This window comes from Rousettus aegyptiacus, unplaced genomic scaffold (genome assembly GCF_014176215.1).
Source record: "Rousettus aegyptiacus isolate mRouAeg1 unplaced genomic scaffold, mRouAeg1.p scaffold_m13_p_4, whole genome shotgun sequence".
In the NCBI taxonomy this organism is placed as follows: Eukaryota; Metazoa; Chordata; class Mammalia; order Chiroptera; family Pteropodidae; genus Rousettus; species Rousettus aegyptiacus.
Window position 1 is genome coordinate 5,736,231 of NW_023416307.1, and position 19,229 is coordinate 5,755,459.

A 19,229-nucleotide genomic window follows, 5' to 3' on the forward strand; every position below is an offset into this window, starting at 1 on the left:
ATGAGAATAAACAACGTAAATGGGCTCCATGGCTAAATAGATATAGATGAAGAATGAATCGATGAGTTGGAATATTAGATTGAGGAACTCTCCAGAAAAAAAAAGTAAGGTAAGATTCAGAAATAGGAACTATGAAAGAAAAGTTAAGAAATTTGAAGTGCCAGGATCCAGACAATAAGAATCAGAGAAGAGAAAAAAATATAAATGGAAAGAAGGAAGTATTCAAAGAGTTCATGGAGTCTATGGTCATGCTACCCTGAACAAGCCTGATCTCGTCTGATCTCAAAAGCTAAGCAGTGTCAGGCCTAGTTAGTATTTGAATTGGAGACCACCTAGGAAGATCAGGTGCTGTAGGCGTAAAAAAAAAAAAAAAAAGGATTATAAACTGACAAGGTCCTTGCAATCTGTGAGGTCAACCAAGGGTTGCCTCACCTAAAAATAAAAAATAAAATAAAAATAAAAGCAAAGAGTTCTTGGAGATAAATTTCCCAGAATTAAAAAAAAATGAATAACTTCAAATTAAAAGGGTGTATGGTAAAAAAATAAAATAAAATAAAATAAAAAATAAAAGGGTGCATGGAATTCCAAAAAGAGACAAGAAAAATCCAACACTTGGACACATTAGAATGACATTTAAAAATACCAAACTTAAAGAAAAAATTCTGAAAACTCTCTAAAGAGCGTATTACCTGCAATGGAAAAAACATTGATGGCCATCACATTTTTAAACTACAGGAATAAATTTTTTTAAGGAAGATAGTGGAGTATTAGATTTAAAGCACTGAAAGAAGCATTTTGAAGCTGGAATTTCATTCCTGGCAAGATAGTCATTCAAATATCAGGGGGTAACAAAAGTATTCTCTAGCGTAGAAGGCTTGAAGAAGTTAGCTATGCGAAGGCTCATATTAAACCCACTTTTTGAAGAGGTAATACTAAAACAAGAAAGACGAATACGGAAGAAGCGGCAAGAAATATATGACGTAAGGGGGACCACACATCCTGGAAATGTTTTTGCCATGGATATTAACATGGGATGATACATTGAATGGGTTTGAAGGCATGTCAAAGCTGTTTTAAAAGAGAAAATAGAGATGTAGATTTTTTCAAATAACAGAAACAGAAATTTTTAATCTTTTAGTTGAAATTAAAATTAAGAAGATAGAAACAGTTTAAATACATCAAAACCAAATCAATATAAAGACCTAAATTTGCCAACTAAAAGATAGGAATTATCAGATTGGATTTAGAAATTAAAATCAATATATTATTTGTATGGCACACTTAAAGCATTAAAAACAGGAAACAGTTCAAAGTAAAAGAATGAATAAAGATAGCAGACATATGTCACAGGAAATATACTTAGATGTAATATAGAAAAGCATATTTAGGGCTGGAGCAGATCACTCGAAAACGACAAAAGGGTTAGTTCTCCAATAAGAATGCGTCTAATTAACCATCCTCGAACTACATAAAACAAAAATCGATAAAAATACACGGGAAAATTAAGAAATCTACTCTCAGAGGGAGATTCCCATTATTGACGGGTCTCAAGTATTGAATGGTCAGGCAGATAAAAAGCAGCACCGTGAACAAGTTTAATGGACAACACAAAATTCTGCACCCAACAGTGAGAACATGTGTAGCCTTCTCACATATGCTTGAAACTTCTTTTTTAATCTTCTAATAAGCAGTGGCGGTTTTAGCTGGGTTTCCAGACACCCAGATAAAGATTGAGTTTCCCAGCTTCACTTGCTCCTAGGTCTGCCCACGTGCCTAACAGGTAGCCAGTGGGATGTGAACCGAGGTGATATATGCAACTTTTGGAGCATGCCCTAGATTATAAAGAATTTTTATAAAATTTAATATAAGGAATTGGCTCACATGATTATGCCTGTATCAGGAAATGGTTGGGAGCCATCTTAGATCATGCACAAGGGGTCTACGCCCTGGAGATGGCCAAGCGATAAGACAGACCCATCTGGGTCTCTGACGCTAAGGGTTGTTAGACTGCCTATTTCCAAATTATCTCATGAGAAATAAAGAAAATTCTATCTCATCGAAAGCTCTTCTTGAAATGAGATGAGTTCCTTTTAGTTTTGTCTCCCTCACGACCCTTAGCGCAGGGTATATATGAAACCAAATAAAACTAAAGCACACCAGACATTGGCCCCAGGTGGAGAAGACATTGATAAGGACGATGGATAGGAAACCAGCCTTTGCCTTGCAGCAAAAAGCTTAAGATACGGGTGGAGATTTTGAAAGGAGACCTGAATATGATCAGACTCTTCCGCCCGTCAGTTCTGAGGCACCGATCAGACACGTGGTGCCTAGTGCAAGGAGTCCTGCCACTCTCGTCCCCACCCACAGCAGGCGAAGGGCAGGAGGATAAAGAGGAACTGGGAGGGGAAACACGCCTCACCGATGTGAGGAAGCAACAGCCCGGTGCAGGAGCGCAGCCGTCGCCTTGGAGGGGGCAGGCTCGTTGTGCCGAAGCCATGTTTGTTTAAAGACTGGATTGGAGGTTGGAGTGCTCCCTCGTAAAAATAGCTAGTTTCTGAAGGCAACAGGAAAACCGAGAGGCAGGTGGCAAGCGCAGGCCACAGTGAAAACACATATCCCTAAGTCACAAATCGCTGACATGGGCAGACGCAAGACTGAGAACGACTGAAGGTGGTAAATGACTCAGAGGAGAAAAATTTTCCGTGGTGACCTCTGCAGACTCATGAGCCACCAGTATACTGTGAAGTCGAAGCTTAAATGTCCCTCTGGAGAGTCCCATTACGCTGCAAGATCATACAAGAGGTAGTGCCCGGAGTTCCAGAAGCACAATCAACGTAGGCAGTGGAAAAGTACCAGTCTTATACGGTTGCACCAAGGTTTTTTTTCCCCAGTATCTCCTCAACAGGCTGGTACACCCCACCCGGGGAAGGGGGGAGGCTGGAGATAAGCACGCTCCAAAGTCCCAGGGTGATGGGCCTGCACGACAAAGGCCCAGCAGCCGAAGGCACCCTCTCTTCTCTCTTCCGGAAGCCTCTCTTAACCACCGAGAATGTCTCTACTTTGTCCCCTTCTTCCATGACCCAAGGCACCCAATGCATCCGAGCTCCAAGCCCCTTCCAGAATTCTTTCAGAGCCCTCCCCAAACTCCACCTCCCCACATTATAAAGGCCCAGCAATCCCACTGGGTGTCTGGGAAGGAGACCTATTCAAAGCATTTCCCTTGGGGCCAGGAAAAGTCCAGAGCAGCTTCACCCTCTCAGGACCATCTATGTTGTGTTTTGTTTTATTTTATTTTATTTTATTTTATTTTATTTTATTTTATTTTATTTTAGGCGAGGCAACCCTTGGTTGATCTCACAGAATGCAAGGACCTTGTCAGTTTACAACTCCTTGTTTTTTAATTTTTATTTTTTTACACCTATACAGCACCTGGTCTTTCTAGGTGGTCTCCCATCCAAGTACTAACCAGGCCCAACCCTGCTTAGCTTCCGAGATCAGACAGGATCGGGGTTGTTCAGGGTAGCATGGTCGTAGACCACAATTTAGCAATGGAACCCCGAAAACACGAAGGAGCCTCCGAGTCACTGCCTCAGGCCTGGGAAGGCATCTGAATGCCCCGTGGAACTTTCCAAACACAGATTTGGTATTTCCACTCCATGTCAGGGTAAACAGAATGCCTGGGAAAGGGGGTGGGTGGGGCTGGGGACATGCGACCTTTTGTTTAAGAGATTCCGACGCCTGCCACGGCTGAGAACCAAGGCTCGGAGGCAACGTCCCAGAGGTACTGTGGAGCTCCAAGTTCACTAAATCACAAGGTGTAAAAAAATTAAAACGAGAGTAAAAGCGTACCAGGAAATACATGTACCTGAAACTGGCTGATGCGCGTGTTCACGCCCTGCTCGCCCATCCTGCCCATCCTCTGGGCGGCCCCGCCCCTCCCGCAGCCCACCGGGTCCTGCGGTCCAGCTTTCCAGTTTGGAAAAGGAAAAGGGGAGAACGGAGGAAGGAGAGGCATGGCCGATGCCCGCCAAAGCCACCTGCACCTGCACCTCTCTACAAATTTCTCCTCCCCAGAGACGGGCAATAAATGGCTACAAATAAGCAACAGCTATTAATAATTTCCTTCCCAATTAGGGTAATGTTTAATCTCTTCTCAACAGGAAGTGGCTGTGGACAAACGATTTCCAATGTATTATAGTGCCTTAGTGTTCGTTTCCCGCCCCCCCAAATTATTTTCATTTCACTTTTATTAATGAAGAAGAGCAGATTCTCGAATTTTTTGGCAAACCTAAACTCAATCTATTTTTTTGTACTATTGTCTCCCAGCCTTTAAGACTTCTAAACCCCAGCAAATCATGGTCCTGTCTATTAAAGGCCTTAATTACTCTGCTAACAGGCATTTGATGTTTAAGGATGTGATCCTGAACACGCGCAAAGAAGTTATCGACCTCAAATGTAATTTTCATCAAGTTACTCCCTGAACCTGGCTGTGGCCCTTATCATGTCTCGGATTCAATTAAAACCAGATTTCCCTTGGAGGCTCTCTGCCGTCAGCCCTCTCCTGCCTAAAAGCCTTCTTCTCGGACCCGCCTCCCCCAGTGGATCTCTTCCCTTTTCTCTTTCTGGAATCCTCTTCTCCCCGCTGTGCTATCTCACGAGCTCTCGCTCATCCTCTGAGATGGAGACCTACAGCCCCCTTTTCTCTCTAGGAAGCCTTCCATACCTAGCAGGATTTGTGTCACCCTCCTCTGAGCCTGTCTTTACCAGACTTCAGACATATTGTCCTGGAAACTCTGTACCTCCACACCCCAGATTTTGAACTCCTCATGTGCCAGGGATGAGTCCTGGTTATCTCTGTTGTCCCAATATGTTGCACAAATCTTGCCCATAGTAGGCGGTCAATAGAGGCTACAATAAATGCTGCAATGAATGGGTGAATTGAATGAACATGTAAATAAACCAAGCCCACTTGCGACCCACTTACACAACCCACTCACTCTCTCCTCCATCTTTCTCAACTTTCTTTCTTTCGACCTGAAATAACCGGAAGCCACACACCTACTGTGAGGGTAGGGGTGGTGTCTGTTCTGTTCCCAGTTGCATCTCCAGCACCTAGAGTCATGCCTGATGCTCGATAGATATCTGTTGACTATGTGGATCGATCGTCAAACTTTCTGCTCAAAACTCACCTCCTCTTCCCAGCTCTTTCCAATCCCCACAGGACTGTCCCCATCGGCCCCCTCCTCCTGCTTCCACACCCTGATGGCGCGACTAAGTCAAACATGACAGAAGAAGCAAGTGGCCTGGGTAAATCAGGCACTCAGGAGCTTTCTGTCCAAACACAGAAATGATCCAATAACACATCAGGGTACCACTGAAGCAAGATCAAGGTGGGCGCCAGAAAGAAAAGACACCTTCTGTAAATCTCTCTTTGTCACACCATCCTGCCTCAATCAGGAATTTTGGTGCAAATGTATTGGTTTGGAGCTTAAGTAAGTTCTTCCCAATGTGATGCAAATCAGAAATTGTACTTATTTTTCCCCAAGGAACAAAAGAAAGGAAGGAAGGAAGGAAGGAAGGAAGGAAGGAAGGAAGGAAGGAAGGAAGGAAGGAAGGAAGGAAGGCAGGCAGGAAGGGAGGGAGGGAGGGAGGAAAAGAAAGGAAAAAAGGAAGAAAGAAAGAAAGAAAGGAAGAAGGAAGGAAGAAAGAAAGAAAGAAAGAAAGAAAGAAAGAAAGAAAGAAAAAAGAAAGGAAGGAAGGAAGGAAGGAAGGAAGGAAGGAAGGAAGGAAAAAAGGAAGGAAGGAAGGAGTCGGAAGTGGAAACTTTTGCATAACTATTATTATTATTAACCAGGTAGCTATTTGAGTAGGCAGAAGAACAGCGTATTCTGTCCTGTTAAACATCGCGGTTGATAGAAAATTGCTGTTTCCTGCACTCATCCACCCCTAAGTTTTCGAGAATTAGAACACACTGAGATACACTTTGCATTAAGATCTATTGAGCAGGATCCAGTCTTGCTTTGGTGCTTCTGGATCTGTGTGTCTCAGGATCTCCATGAGCAGCAATGTCTTTCAGTGAAAGAGACAGGACTGCGGTGAAGAAGCCGCAGGAAAGGAGGCCTGCGCGTTGACTGGGCGCACACCGCGCCTGCGCACGGGCCACGTCGGTCTGTGCCCACTGCCTACCCACCGTGACGTCATGCCAATGTACGCCAGTGACTCCTCCAAACTGGCCTGCTCCTTAATAAAACCAGTCTCTGGTCCACCCCTCCGGCTCTCCACTGCCAAACTCCATCTCCTTGTAAAGGAGATGGGAACACCATTGTTTTACTTTATCTTAGTCTTTGAATTCCCTTCTCCTTCTATTTTTCTGGAGGTTAGAGCTATCAAGGACTTTGGGCACACCCAATAGCTATAGCTTTTAGGGGGAAAAAAAACAATGCTTGGAAGGCCATTGCACCATAGGATAAAATGGCAATCAAAAGCTTATGCTTGGGGCTTAAGTTAATCCTTCTAAAGGCACCTGCATTTTGAACGCTCTATTAGGACACCGGTGAAAAGCTGGTCTGACCACCTGCGTCTGGAGAGACAGGTGAAAAAACTGGAGGGTCGATCTCATCCTATCTTGCAGGTAGGCCTGGAGTCCGGGATGGATGTGTTGCGACATGGCTGTCAGGGTATTTCTAATAATAACATCGACGACAATAACAATAATAGCTACCGTTTCATGAGGTAGGTGTTGTTCTCCCCATTCACAGACGAGAAAACGGAGGCTCGGACGGGTCGCACGTGGCCGGGAAGGAAAGCGCATGCATGAGTGAGTTGCGGCGGGATGCCAAGGTCGGTTCCCTGAGCCGCGCTGCTCATCTGAGGCCACGCGCAGCCCTGTCCTGTCCGCGCGCGTGCGCGTGCACACGCGTCCCAGCGTGAGAGGACGTTTGTGACTGTGTCGGCCGCCCGGCATCCCGCACTCGGGAAATGCTCCGTCTTATGGGCGGAGGTGGAGGGAGGCAGAGTGCGGAACGTCCTGGTGAAGAAGCGGAAATCGCGGACTGCTCCCTTTCCCCGCCGACCCTGCCATCAGGGCTCAAGTGCGTGGCCTGGGCTCAGGCCCACCCCAGAGTCCGACTCAGGGGGTGAGAGGGTGATGGTGAGAAGCAGAGCCCGCGAGAAGCCATTCCGGTGGCAGAGCCGCGGTGGCATCTGCACTGTGGGGCAGAACCGGCAGGGCCCGTGGGCGGTCGGTCGGTGGTCACCGGGGTGCCGGCTACAGCCTTGGCTTCCTTCCGTCCTGTCTGCAGCCTTCCGTCGAGCTCTGTGAGCCTGGATGGCGACTCAAGGCTGACGATACACCAACCAAGGGCGACATCTCGGAACCAAGAACGTCAATGCCCAAGTAAGGACGCGGGCACCTGCGGCGGCGGGAGCTGACCAGCCCACGAGCCTCGGCAGCCTCCGCCGCGTGCCTCCTGAACTCCTCGTGTGGGGACAGTGCTAGACAACCTTTCCGAGTACGACAGCTCCAGTTAATGTCGGTATCAGTTTGCTGGGGCTAGCAAAATGCCATCGCCGGGGAACTAAAACAGTAGACGTTCACTGTCTCACAGTCCAGGAGGCCGGAAGCCTAGGATCCAGGTACCACCGGGCTCGTTTCTCCTCAGGCCTCTCTCCTTGGCCTGTGGGTGGCTGTCTTCTGTGCACGTCCTCACACGGCCTTCTCCGTGTGCATGTCTGTGTCTTAACCTCCTCTCAGGACACTGGTCCCATCAGATTAGGGCTCACCCTGATGGCATCATTTTAACTTATTCACCTCCTTAAAAGCTCTATCTCCAGCCACATTCTGAGGGGTTGGGGGTTATGGCTTCAACATACAGATCTGCAGGGGCGGGGACACAATCCGGCCTAGAATGGTGTCAAATCATTTCGTTTGTCCTCATTATACCTTAGTATATGTTCAACGTTAATATGTGTTAAGTGAGGATTTATTCAACGAGGATATACTAATAAAGTACTGAAACTGGAATGTCATTTATCACAACACTCGCACGTATGAGAAACTTGGACTTGAGGAAGTGGGAGGCCCGTCAGCCTGCAGATGACACTTGGTGCAGAGCCCGGTTCTGCCCCTCCAATGCTCCCGATGCTCCCTGGTTCCCCACGTCTGGGACGCAGTGGCCGGGACCTGGTGGTTGAATGCTGCTCCAAAAAGCACTTCCTCCCAGCCTGGCTGTCTGGCCATCCTGTGTGCCCCCATGTGTCCCGGCTCCTCAGGTATTACTTGGGGTCTGGGGTTTGTAGTCTTGGACTCCAAGCTTATGGCCTGAGGCTTTCTCATGCTGGGGGAGGGGAGAGGGGCTGAGGTCACTCTAAGGTCAGCAGCTGCTTGGAGCCTGATTCTGCCTTCCCTCGCCTGTAGAGACCACATGGCAGAGAGAGGCACTGGTGGGTCCGTGGTCTGGCCCTTCAGCCACTGGAGGTGTTTGCCTGCTACCTGAGCCTACGTTTAAATGCAAATAAATGATTTACCGAAAGGGTGTTGCTTTAAATTTGGCAAGACAATGAATGTGTTCAAAAAAAAAAAAGAAAGAGCTGGTAAAAGTCCCTGACGACTAGTCCTTGGGCGAATCAATTACCCATTTCCCCGAGGCTTCTTTCTTCTCAGTGTTAAATGTGTTAGGTCCACGAGGGCCCCGCCCCCACCCCCACCCCCGGTGTGGGAACCAGACTTCTCCCTCACCTTTGTGTGGAACTAGACCTTGCATCCAGGTTGGCGATGCTCAGTGCTCACCTCCCACTTCACTGGACTCTCCTCCCTTCCCCGCCAATTTACCCGCCCAAAATATCCCCACCAAAATAAAGCCCACCTCGAGTAACTTTCAGGTCCTCTTGCATTCGGGGCTGATGCTGTCTTCGGCTCAGCCTGGCTGTCACTCTGCTGCCATAAACCTCGCTTGAGCCCTTCAGCCTTGCGAGTTCCTTTTTCGGCGAACCTGACAAAATGCAATTCACAAAACCTCTCGTCCAAGCGTGGATGGCAGACATCATCTTTTCCCCCCAGAAAAATCACTTGTGTGAGAAATGCCGACCCCCCGCCCCTCCTGGGAATTCTGAGGCTCTTAGCAGCGACGACCCTCCCCCTCCCCCTATCTTTCTGCAAATCCGCTGACCTCCACAGAGGGTCCTTCTGCAAGGACGTCAGATGTGCCGCCTCTCAAGAAGCTTCTTCTGCCCAGGGGCCGCTGCAGCAGGTCGGGAAATGAGACCTGAGCTTGAATTCAGAAGAGCTGCGTTCAGTCTCACTGGAGGCTGGCTGACTGCGGGACCTGGGCCAAGTCCCTGAGGGCTCTCTCCCCCAGCTCTAAAACAGCTGTGGCAGGATTCGCCCAGTCCCATAAGGAAGCTCTTAGAGATAACCTCATGGGAAAGCAACCAGGGACAGCATCGCGTTCTTCCAGTGTTTGCAGCCTCCCTGCTCCCCAGCCATGCTCCTGCCTGCCAAGGTCCTGACTGTCCATCTTAGCCTGGGGGTCGAGAGGCGCAGCAGAGAGGGCTGGTGGCCTGGGCTGCCTGCAGAGACGAGCCTGGCTCAGCTCTGCTGTGGGAAGGGTCTACGAGACCAGAGCTGGCCTGACCTGCAGGCACAGCTGTGGGTCACTATCCTCCCAGAGTGGAGGGGTGCAGGCAGGACCCCTGTCCGGATGTGTTATGACCCAGAGGGCTTCGAGCTGTGAGGGGAGGGAGAGGGTACCCTAAGAGGGCCCAAAGTGGAATTAAGAGTCCAACTGGGTGTCTTCCTCTGGGTTTATTTGCATTCATTGATACATGCCAAGGCTGTGGGGTGAGTTTTGTTGAAATGAGAGTTTAGAGGAAAATTGGTTTTGAGCCCCAGTAGAGAGAAAGATGCAAGAGTGTCTATTTTTGACCTGAGGTAAGGCCGGGGGCAGCAAGTAAGACATGGGTGACAATGGGGCATCTTAGCCCATCTGGGCTGCTATAACAAAGTACCGCAGACCAAGTGGCTTATAAACCATGGACATTTATTTCTCGCAGTTCTGAAGGCTGGAAGCTCAAGACTGGGGTGCTAGCATGCTGGGTGTGGGCCCTCTTCTGGGGTGAAGGCTTCTTGCTGTGCCCTCGCATGGTGGAATGGGTGGGGGAGCTCTGTGGGGTCTCTTTCATAAGGGCACTACCCACGATCCTGAGGCTCCAACCTCATGACCTAACGATCTCCCAACAGCCCCACCGCATTGGGCATTAGGATTCCAACATGTGAATTTGGAGGGGCACACAAACATTCAGGCCACGGCAATGGGTGACACAGGTCTGATCATAAAATCATGTCACCCCATCATTCTGTGCGAGGACTTGCTACCTTAGTGCGCCCTGGGCTTAGGCCTCCAATTGATACCCCTTGGCACATAAGTGTCACCTTCAATTACCAAGCTCTCATCTCCCTCAGATTTTAGTTAAGGCCTTCCTCAGGTGTAACCTCCTTCAGGAAGCCTTTCTGGATCCCCTCAGGGGTGAACCTCCATGAACAACCCCACCCCCACATACCAGGCTCCATCATCTGAGAGATCAAGCACAGAGTCCGAGGACTCAAGCTCGGATTCCAACTAACAGTATGATTTTTGCAAAAGTTACTTCTTCTTTTTGGATGTCGGGATAAGAGTTCGTCCCAGACCTGCCTCTCAAGGTTGTTAGTTGTGAGGCTCCAGTGGATAATAAGCATGGAAATGCTTCGCCGGCTGTGATGCCTTGGGCAATTGTCAAGTTTTATTACGACCAGACATATGTTCCGTGAGGGCTCAGGGACACACGGGTCTTGGCTGACCTTAGCATTCCTCAGAATACCGAGCTCAAAATTCCTGACCTGCTCAAAATCCTGGGCATCTTGTTTGGTCCCCAAGGCCTATAATCAACGAGCACTAAGTCTTCACTCTCGAGTCCAGAGCCCCAGAGGGCAGTGAGCCCCAGCGGGCGAGCACCTGTGCACCTGGTGTGACGGGCTGAACGATGTCAGCCAAAGTCATGCGTTGAAGTCCCAAGCCCTAGGACCTCAGAATGAGGCCTTGTTTGGAAGCAGGGTCCTTGCAGATGTCACTAGTAAAGATGAGGTCACACTGGAGAAGCATGAACCCCTACTCCAGTACAGGGAAAATCTGGACTCAAATATACACACAGGGAGAACACCGTATGACAAAGATGGCCAGCAAAGCACCAGAAGGTGAGAGAAAAGCGTGGGGCAAATCCTCCCTCACACCCCTCTTGGAAGGGACCAATCCTGCCGACACCTCGAGCTCAGGCGCCCAGCCTCTAGAACCGTGAGACAGTCAATTTCTGTTGTTTCTGCCACTCGGTTTGTGGCGCTTTGTTACACAGCCCTAGCAAACTAATATACCTGCCCCAGGATTCGCCATATTTGCCAGACAAGAAACTGGTGGCTGGGAGAGGGGAACCCTGGGAAAGACTTTTCCAGGCTGTTCTTTCAGGAGCGTGAGCTTGCTGGAAGATCTATACAACCCCACAGGGTATATGGCTTGTATGTCTGTGTAGGGGGAGGTGGGTATGTATGTGTGTCTGTGTGTATGTCTGTGTGTATGATGGTGTGTGTGTGTGTGTTTGAGGGAGTGTGAGCAGGATCAGAAGCAGGGAGGCGGGCCCTGTAGCCGGATCAAGCTCAGAGACAAAAGGCTTCTCCTCAAGCCACTTCTCTGCCACCCCATCTTCTACCTGGGGCGCATTAAGCCAAACTACTTTTATTTACCTTCCCGTCAGCCCAGAGCAGAGAACTGAGGGGCGAGGAGAAGAAATATTAATCCTTCCTAAGTTCCCCTCGTTTCCTTTTCCTCTCCTCCTGCCCCTAGAATCCAGTGCCAAATGACAACCTTGAGAATTGAGGTGAGCTGACATTTTCTTAGCAAGCAGGTCAGTTCCGCGCCGTGGAGCAAAAAATAGACATCTGTCTTTTTTGTTGGCTTTGAAAATAAAGTCGGCAAGACAAGAATACAAAAAGAAAAAAGTAAAACCGCAAGGCTAGACAGACCCTTCCACTCTTCGCCCCTCCCCCTCCCGCCATGAATCACTCCGCATGTAAGATCCTGTGCAGGACCCCCGCCAGACCCGCAGCAGAGGTTTGGAGATGGGAACAGGATTTACACGAAAACGAGGCGAGCACACGTTGGGGATCTGAGTGGCACTAGCGACCGTGTCCTTTGACTTTGGAATCTGAGCCCAGCACAGGTGAGGAAAAGGTGAAAAACCGGGCCTGGAGGCGGATTCCTGAACAGACAGCCAGGCTCTCCCCAGAAGTCCTAGGCAAGGGCCCGCGAAAATTATGCAGCCTCATGTGCCGAGCTGGGGCCGCTCATGCACCCGCATATTTTGGGCCTTCCCTCAGCTTATGGGGACTGTTTGCATGGAATGACCTGGTGCCCCTGGGCCAGGGACGACTTTGTTTTTGAAAACATCATTTCCTGTAACAGCTGTGAAGAACTAAGCACCCAAAATGGAATGCATCCAGGCGCCAGAAACACTCCGCTGCCACATTCCCTCATCCAAGATGATTCTCGTCGGACGTTACTGTCTCCTCCATCTCTTTCTGAGTCAGGCACCCAGTCTCAAATGTGCTTTGGGCCAGGCCTCTACTTCCAGAATGGTTGGTGTTCTTCAAAGGACAGCCCACCAGGAAGGACAGTGGGTGCTGTGGTCATCCAAGGCAACTGTGGGATAAAAATGCTGTCACGTGAGAGAGGGCGCCCAGGTACGTGTTCCCGCTGACTCCCTCACAGCGATCCGGGTGCGGTTCTCCTGGGGGCTTTATACTCACGGAAAAGGAGAGGAATCAGAGACAAGGGCCCAAGATCACACCACCAGACTGAGGGAGCTTTGACCCCGCTTTCTTCCTGTCACCCTAGAACGCAGAGTGTAAACAACGCGCTGACTTAGATAACTCAATCCAGTTTGCTGCATACAAATGAGTTATTGTGGGTTTCGTGGGAGCTGTTATGAGTTCATGGTCATGTGTCTGAATATAAACTGGGATGCTTCTTCTTCACCCTTAAGAGACAATGGGCTGTTCTTTGGGCATCAAAGAGCTTCAAGAGCCAGCTCACAGCACACTGGGAGGGTGAGGGGGCGGAGCGCAGAGGGGAGAAGGAGAGGTGCCTGGGACAAGAGCAAACCCAAAGGGCCCAGCAGGCCCGCTGCAGCCGAGTAGGGACCTGCCAGGAGATATGAATGAGCAGAGAACAGACCTTTCATCTCAACTCTTCAGCCAGCAGGGCCAGGCGAGAGGCAGCACAGAGTAGGAACTTGATGCATATCGGGTCCAGGAACCACAGGGACTGTTCCCAAACTGTCCAGAGCTGTCCTCTGCCACCATGACTGCCCCCAGAGGTTCCAGTCAACTGCATCTCAGTGTCCTCACTGCCGGGGTCACTACAGTGGTTACAGAAGACCTGCCTGAATGAGTAGCATGGCCCGCGGGAAGAAGTCGCTGAAAGGACCAGAGTGAGTGACCTGCTGGCTGCTCTCAGAGCCTCCGGCCACAGCAGTAAAGACAAGAGAGCCAGCAGCGAGCTGGCTCAGACTGCCCCGGTGCTGACCCAGGAGGCTAATTGCATTCAATAAACCAAGTGTTCAAACATTACCCAGGAGATTGCTAGTGGGAATAAAAAATGGTGCAGCCACTATGAAAACCAGTTTGGCAGTTAAATGTAAAATCGCCACGTGACCATGAATTCCACCGCTAGGTATAGACCCAAAAGAACTGAAAGGAAGTGTCCAAGCAAAAATCTACACAGGATTGTTCATAATAGCACTATTCACAAGAGCCAAAAGATGAAAATAACCCCAAAGTCCGTCAACAAATGGATAGATAAACAAAAAATGGCATCTCCATACAACGGAACATTTTGGCCATAAAAAGAAATGAAATGCTGCTCTTTTTCGTGGTCGACTGCTTCACGATGAAGCTGAACATCTCTTTCCCAGCCACTGGCTGCCGGGAGCTCTTATTAAAGTGGAGGACGAACGAAAACTTCATACCTTTTATGAGAAGGGTACGGCCACAGAAGTTGCCGCCGACGCTCTGGGTAAAGAGTGGAAGGGTTATGTGGTTCGAATCAGTGGTGTAAATGACAAACAAGGTTTCCCCAGGAAGCAGGGTGTCTTGACCCACGGCCGTGTCCGCCTGCTACTGAGTGAGTAAGGGGCACACCTGTTCAGCGTCGCATTGTGGATGCCAATCTGACTGTTTTCTACTTGGTCATTGTGAAAAAAAGTGGGGAAAGATATTCCTGGTCTCGCTGATACTACTGTGCCTCGTTGCCTGCGGCCCAAAGGAGCTAGCAGCCATCCGCAAACTGTTCAATCTGTCTAAAGATGATGTCCGCCAATATGTTTTGCGAAAGCCCCTAAACAAAAAACCTAGGGCCGAAGCACCCAAGAGTCAGCGTCTCGTTACTCCATGTCCTGCAATGTAAACATCGCGTGTTGCTCGGAAGAAACAGCATACTAAGAAAAAATATGGAAGAGGCTGCAGAATGCGCCAAACCTTTGGCCAAGAGAATGAAGGAGGCCAAAGAGAAACTCCAGGAACAAGTTGCCAAGAGACGTAGACTTTCCTTTCTGAGAGCTTCTACCTCTAAGTCTGAGTTCAGTCAAAAATGAGATTTTGTAAGAGTAACAAATAAATAAGACCTATATATAGGGGGAATGAAATGCTGACACATTCTACAACATTGATAAACCTTGAAAAATTATGCTGAATGAAAAGAGCCAGACACAAAAAGTCGCATGTATTGTATAAATTCCATTTACGTGAAATGTCCAGAATAAGCAAATCCACAGTGACCAAAAACAGATTCGTGTTTGTCGGGAGTCATGGAGGGGCAAAAATCGTGAGTTGCTGCTTGATGGGTTTGAGGCTTCAGTTTGAGGCGATGAAAAATTCTGGATCTAGAATTTACTTCATGCCACTGTACCGGACACTTTGAAATGGTTAAAATGGTAAACTTCATGCTGCGTGTATTTTACCACAATGGGGGGGGGGGGGCAGGGGGCGGGGATAAAAGTTATCTAGCAATTTTCTGAATGTACAAATCCAATTTCTGAAAAAGAAACTTGATCCACAGCAATTACAGTTCACAGTTCCAAGCTCTGAGTCATTCTGTGATGTCAGATTCGCCTCATGTGGAAACGTCACATTTTCAGGGTTTGTGCTGGAGAGACTCATGCTAAAGTAAAGGGACCGCGTCCAAATTGCTGTCCAGGGAACCCCTTAGCTTGCCGGGCACGAGTCCTCAAATGTCCCCTCATCCTCACATCTACAGTATGAGAGAGACAGGGCTGTAGGTCGTTCCTTCCTACAGAGCAAGAAGCCGAGACTCGTGGGGACAAGGGGCACTGACTTGTCATAGGTCGCCCATCCTCGGCTCAATACATGCAATTTCCACCCTGGACAATAAGATCCCTTCAGGTGCCTCAAAGACTGAGGTGGTAAGTAACGAAATCCTATATGTAAAATACTGCGCGCACTTAGGGAAAATAATTAACGAAATGCAAGACAACTGGCATACGGCAATGCTTGATCTATGTAGAATAAAGCTCTTTGCACTGAAATGACTTAAAAATTCAAGCATTTTCCATTTTTCTCCAACCCCTGGTGAGGCTACTGCTGTGGGGTCGAGACGCCTGGACCCTCGTGCCGCCACTCGCCTGCCCTGTGACCTTTGGCAAGCCACTTTTCCTCTCTAGGCCCCAGTTTTCTTTTTGGTCCCATAGAAGGACTAGGTTGGGGTCCCACAGGTCCCATCCGACTTGAACATTCTAGCAACTTTGAAAAGCCGTGGCTCATCCTTTCTTTACAATGTTGGAGATTTTAAGCTCATGTCAAACCGTTGTTTAATCAGACTCCTTGTTAATTCTTCCATCAGTTGGCAACGCGATGCCAGGAGAAAAACAACTCTGCCCAGGAGCACAACCACAATGATCCATGACTTGTTAAACCTAAATTTAACAAGGGAGGGGAGGCGATACAGAGACATAGGGAAATGTACTGACTCTTGGAATGAGCTTCAACTCAAAACTGCTTCATTCTCAGCAGCCTCATTCATCGTGACGAGCTGCTGTATTTTTCACGAGAGTTTGAGACGTAACCCCTCAGACACGCTGATGATCGTAGCATATTGGAGTCCCACCCTGTCAATAGGAAGGGAATAAACTCTACCTTGAGAGAGGCCGAGAGTGGGTCTCGAGAGAGGGCTACAGAGCGGGACACCGTTCTGGGAGCAGTTGCTGGGGTTGAGACATTAAGTGCCTGGTATCAGGAAGGTGGGTGCTGTGGGTGGCCCCCAGCCCTTCCCGGCAAGCTCGGGCTGACTCACAGTCCACCGGGGTGAAACAGGAAGCAGGGCAAGCAGGCCCCAGGCACCGCAGACGTAGACCGGGGAGAGGGCAGCGGGGATTTTCAGAGCTGGCTTAGAGGAAACTTACCAAGTGGAACCTGGGAACTCCAAAGAGTTCATGTGCTTTCCCAGAGAAGGGCCTCAAGGCACTTAGGCCAAAAATAGATGAGAGAGAGAGAGAGAGAGAGAGAGAGAGAGAGAAGTAGGTTCTGGTAGTTTATAAAGACAATACTATGGCTCTCCTCAATTCAAATCCTCCAACCCCTCCCATGTTCTTCAGTGTCTGAGCGCATGGGGCAGAAGGTGGGGGAAGCCACCCAGAGCTAATCGCATGCACCAAGTAGCTCAGTGGAGTACCTAAAAGGAAGAGAAAGGCCAACAGGTGTGGTCATCCCTAAAAACAAAAACAAAAACAAAACAAAACAAAACAATGTTGCTTTCTATCATCAAAGGGGCGGAGCTGTTGTATTTACAGTCTACTCTGATCCTTGTGACCAGAATTTGTCCCCATGGCATATAGCCAGAGAATTACAAGCGAAAATGGAAGAAGTTGTTTTCACCCATAATATTAAAAATTGGCCTAAGCGGCTTAGGTGCCCACCGCTGCCACCACCGCCCACCAATCCTGCCTCGTGACTCTTGCACGGATGTGGCCTCAGTTTTCAAGAACCTCAGAGGATGCAGAATCACTGGCCTTCTGAGAGCCCCTTAGCACTTTGGGACAACATGCAAGAATGGCATTGGTTGTCTGAGGAAGTGGCGATGACGGGCAGGAGGCCGCTTAAGTTGATAGCGAAATGAGGTAATTTCACACAGTTCTGCAGATTGGGGGGTGGGGGAGCCTGTCTTTGAATGTGATTTAGGGCAACCAGGGCAGGAGAGGAAGACCTGGGCACGTCACTGCGTAACAGTGGACAGGTCATGGGCATCTGGTGCAGGAAGAAATGGAGTGGGCTACATTCAAAAACAAGCAGACATACAGATAAAATGACACTGAGTGAGAGCCAACAGTCAAAAGAGAAACAAACATTTCAGATTTTTGAATTACTAGAGACAAACTGTAACCATTCTGACTACTACATTCAAAGAAATAACAAGTTTGAAAATTTTATCAAAGAATTAGAAACTATAAAAAGGATCACAGTTGAAAACTTGAAAGAAACTAACTTCCAGATGTGAAAAACACATTAGCTAAAATTAAGGACCCAGTAGATGGTTTTAACCACACTTTAAACACAGCTGAAGAGAAAATTCATGTACCAAAACTAGAGTAGAAGGAACTATCAAGATTAAAAAGAGAGGGAAAAAGAATATATAATGAGTAAACCTAATACACAGTTAATCGAAGCATCAGAAGGTGTTCGAAAGACAGTAAGTCATAGAAAGGAAAAATTTGAGTATAAATGATGGATAATTATCTAGAACTGATGAGAGACACTCATCCAGGAAATCAAGGCAACCAACGAACCCCAAACAGGACAATAAAAAAGAAATCTTTATTTTTAGAAAGAGGGAGAAAGGAGAGACAGAGAGACAGAGAGACAGAGAGAGACAGACAGATTTAGAAATGAGAGGGAAGGGGGTGGAGAGTGAGGGAGGAAGGGAGATTGAGAAAAGATCATCCTGAGAATAAATAGATTTCCTTTAGAGAAGCCACAGATATAGTCAGCCGACTTCTCAAAAGCCACAATGGAGGCTGTATAATGAAGACTGTAAAATGATGTCTTCAATTTGCCAAAAGAAAAAAACCTAGATCCTCTACCAGTGAAAAATATCCTTCAAGAATGAAGGTGAAATACAGACATTTTTTGGGGAAAAAAAAATTCAACCAGCAGATCAGCATCTAAAAGGAAAAGGAAAATAATCCCAGATGGAAGGCAAAAAGGGCAAGAAAGAACGAGAATTAAAGAAAGATAAATATCTTCATGGGAAAAGTGACTGAATTTTTAACAGTGTGTTTGGAACTGCCTAAGCTTAGGCTCCATGGCAGATGGGAGATGGATTTTGAGGAGCCTTGGGCCAGCCTCAAAGAGACAGGCAAGCAGCTCTCCTCCGGGGCAGCTGAGGCTGGGCCAAGGAGGCCCACGTGGCGACTGGTCACGAGAGGCATTCTTTATCCAGTAGGACAGAGAAAGCAAACTGGGTTTCTAAACATGAGCCAGAAATGAAAGGTCACAAGGACATTTGCAATTATAAGCATGGGTTTGCGACAAATCTGATTCTCTCATGACACTATCCAGTGTCCCCAGGGTGAGAAAGTTCAGGGATTATTCATTCAACATTGCTTAGGAATCACCTGGTCTCCCTAGTAATCAATGAATAAAACTACACCTGGGGTGGCGTGGGGGGGTGGATAATCCGTAAGGTAACGCAAGTGCGAGAGGACCCTGGCTTGGAGCAGGGAGGTGGCGGTGCACGTGGAGGTGAGTGGATACTCATTCTGCGGGGAGAAAACTCAGCCGTAAACGGATCGAATAGCAAGTCTGGGGCAGGGAGATCAAGGATTACTCAAAAAGATCGAACCCGAAGCATTTGGAGTGCCTTTTACTGAGATCAGAAAGACACAGAAAAGAGCCCTTTAAAACTTCTTGGACAGGAGTGAGCAGCGTGTAGACTCAAGATTTCCGTTTTAGGCTTTTAAATCGGTTGTGCCTGGGAGGCCTCCAAGTGGAGACACCGCACCTGTAATTGGAGCCCAGAGATGGAGTTTAGGCCACAGACACTTTGAACAACGTGGGGTTAGGGGCGCTGACCCCTGCACAGTCGAAAATCCTCATTCAACGTTTAACTCCTCCAAAATTGAACTACTAACAGCCTGCT

At 48.2% G+C, this 19,229-nt stretch overlaps 1 long non-coding RNA gene and 3 pseudogenes across 1 annotated transcript; 2 read left to right on the top strand and 2 right to left on the bottom strand.

The window, feature by feature from the left end:
- The first annotated feature begins 238 nt into the window (after positions 1 to 238).
- LOC118602060 lies at positions 239 to 357 on the top strand (annotated as a pseudogene).
- Positions 358 to 3,417: 3,060 nt separating this feature from the next.
- LOC118602533 lies at positions 3,418 to 3,536 on the bottom strand (annotated as a pseudogene).
- Positions 3,537 to 7,417: 3,881 nt separating this feature from the next.
- LOC118601781 lies at positions 7,418 to 9,258 on the bottom strand. Its single transcript, XR_004950602.1, has 3 exons — positions 9,168 to 9,258; positions 8,865 to 8,990; positions 7,418 to 8,336 (listed from the first exon to the last, which is right to left on the bottom strand). It is a non-coding gene; the product is annotated as an uncharacterized LOC118601781 (long non-coding RNA).
- A 4,589-nt stretch (positions 9,259 to 13,847) lies between these two features.
- On the top strand, positions 13,848 to 14,704 carry LOC118601780 (annotated as a pseudogene).
- The last annotated feature ends 4,525 nt before the right edge of the window (positions 14,705 to 19,229 follow it).